The sequence below is a fragment of the Colobus angolensis genome, unplaced genomic scaffold, assembly GCF_000951035.1.
Source record: "Colobus angolensis palliatus isolate OR3802 unplaced genomic scaffold, Cang.pa_1.0 Scaffold712, whole genome shotgun sequence".
Lineage (NCBI taxonomy): Eukaryota > Metazoa > Chordata > Mammalia > Primates > Cercopithecidae > Colobus > Colobus angolensis.
Genome location: NW_012120844.1, coordinates 202,794 through 205,483, shown reverse-complemented (window position 1 = coordinate 205,483; position 2,690 = coordinate 202,794).

The window sequence follows — 2,690 nt, the reverse complement described above, 5'->3', positions numbered from 1 at the left end:
CTGCCTGAGTTAGTAAACAGGAATTGGGGCAATCAATAGGAAAATCAAAATACTTTCTTTTTCAAAAAGCTGGGAATGAGATGTCAATAGGGGACTTTGAAATGCTCTGACATATTCCTGGGAATCTGTTCAGCAATCCTGGAGATCTAGAATTTCTCTGGTTAACTGACTAATAGGATTTGAACCTGACAAAGTAAGAAACTGAGTCTGAGACCTCCACATAAATACAGACACTAAAATGGGCTATATATTTAGTAGAAAAGACAAAGTTGGAAGGATATGACAAGTGAACCCATAAGCAATTCAGTCTCTGCAGGCAGTGGATTTTAAAACATTAATAATTTTAATAGTCTTCCCAAACGTTTTCTAACCAGCTTTATTCTTATGCTGGAATCTGAATTTACACCATATTCATAGTCCAATAAACTGCAAACCAATAAATCAAACTAGAATGGTTCCTGATTGGTACTACTTCCAGAACCAAGCAGAAACCAGGCAAATCATCTCAATTCCAATCTCTCAGGGTACCCAAAGTTAAGACAAATATGACCTATTTCTAAAATTTAACGAAGAGTTGAAGAGTTAAACTACCGTAAGTAGGAGTCAACAGAAATCACAAAGGTAAGAAAAACACATAGAAAAATATAAATATTAAAATCATAACAAACTATATTCAGGAAGTACATTTAAAAGTATGTTTCAAGTGAAAAGATAGAGATCAACACAATGGGGAACATTAAAAGGCGCCATTGGTCCATTCTGGAACTTCAGAGTAGGTTTTCTGAAAAAGATGATGCTTGAGCTTGGGCTTGAAGGACAATAAATAATTAAGCAGGAGAAAAAGTGGTGAGGGAGTTTCAGAGAAAAGGATCATAATGAACAAATTCACGGAAGCACTGAATAGCAGAGGGACTCTAGGGGAAATTATAAACATTTACCTATTACTGCAGTAACAGATGTAGAGCAGGGACTAATGGGAGATGTCTGTACATTATATTAAGAAGTACAGATGTTATTTAATAGGCAATAGAGTCAAAAAGGGATTTTAAGAAGGGAAGTCTCATGATAATTTTGCTTTAGGTAGTCTGTCTTTCAGTGGTGAAGAGAGAGGGGCAACACTGAAGTGTCAGGGATCAGTTAGGAGACTGCTACACAGCATAGGTGAGAGATGTTGACGGCCTGAAAACCAGGGTGTTAGTAAGAATTGAGAGGAGACAGAGATTTGAGAAACAGCAGAAAAAATCACTTGAACCCAGGAGGCGGAGGTTGCAGTGAGCAGAGACCAGGCCACTGCACTCCAGCTTGCGCAACAGAGTGAGACTCTGTCTCAAAAACAAACAAACAAACAAAACAGTAAAAAGAGACAAAGATGGTCATTACAGAATGACATGGAGATATATTAGCAAGAAGATATAACAGTTCTAAACATATGCACTCAATACTGGGATACCCAGATATATAAAGCAAATGTCATTAGATCTAAAGGGAGAGAGTGACTGCAATAAAATAATAATGAGGACTTCAACACTCTACTTAGCATTAGACAGATCACCTAGACAGGAAATTGACAAAGAAACACTGATTTTAAACTGTACTTTAGACCAAATGGACCTAACAGACATTTATAGAACATTTCATTCAACAATAACAGAATACACATACTTCTTCATCAACACATGGAAAATTCTCCAAGACAGACCATACGTTAGGACATACAGTAAGTCTCAATAAATTCTCGAAAATCAAAATCATACCAGTATCCTCTCAGACCACAGTGAAATAGGAGAGGAAATCAGTAACAAAGAAACTTTGGAATCTGTACAAATACATGGAAATTAAACAACATGCTCCTGAATGACCTTTAGATCAAGGAAGAAATTAAAGAGGAAATCAAAAAATGTCTTGAAACAGGCTGGGTGTGGTGGCTCATGCCTGTAATCCTTGCACTTTGGGAGGCCAAAGTGGGTGGACTGCTTGAGCCAGGAGATTGAGACTGGCCTGGGCAACATAGTGAGATTCTGTCTCTACAAAAAAATACAAAAGTTAGCCAGGTATGCTAGTGCCTGCCTGTAATCTCAGCTACTCAGAAGGCTCTGGCAGAAGGATCGCTTGAGCCCAGGAGGTGGAAGTTCCAGTGAGCCAAGACTGCACCATTGCATTCCAGCCTGAGCAACAGAGAAGAGAGTGAGACCTTGTCACAAAAAATAAAATGTCTTGAAACAAATGAAAATTGAAACACAATATAACAAAACCTATGGGATACAACAAAAGCAGTGCTAGGAGAGAGGTTTATAGCAATAAACACCTATATTTTAAAAGTAGAAAGATTTCAAATAAACAAACTAATGATATACCTCAAAGAATTAGGCAAGTAAGAACAAAACAAACCTCAAATTAGTAGAAGGACAGACATAATTAAGATCAGAGCAGTACTAAATGGAATAGATTTAAAAAACAATATAAATAATGAAACAAAAAGTTTGTTTCTCAAAAAGGTAAACAAAATCGATAAACTGCTAGTTAGACTAAACAAGAAAATGAAACAGACGGCCCAAATAAACAAAATCCAAGATGAAAAAGAAGACATTGCCCGGCACGGTGACTCATGCTGTAATCCCAGCATTTTTGAGAGGCTGAGGCAGGTGGATTGCTTGAGCTCAGGAGTACGAGACCAACCTGGACAACACGGC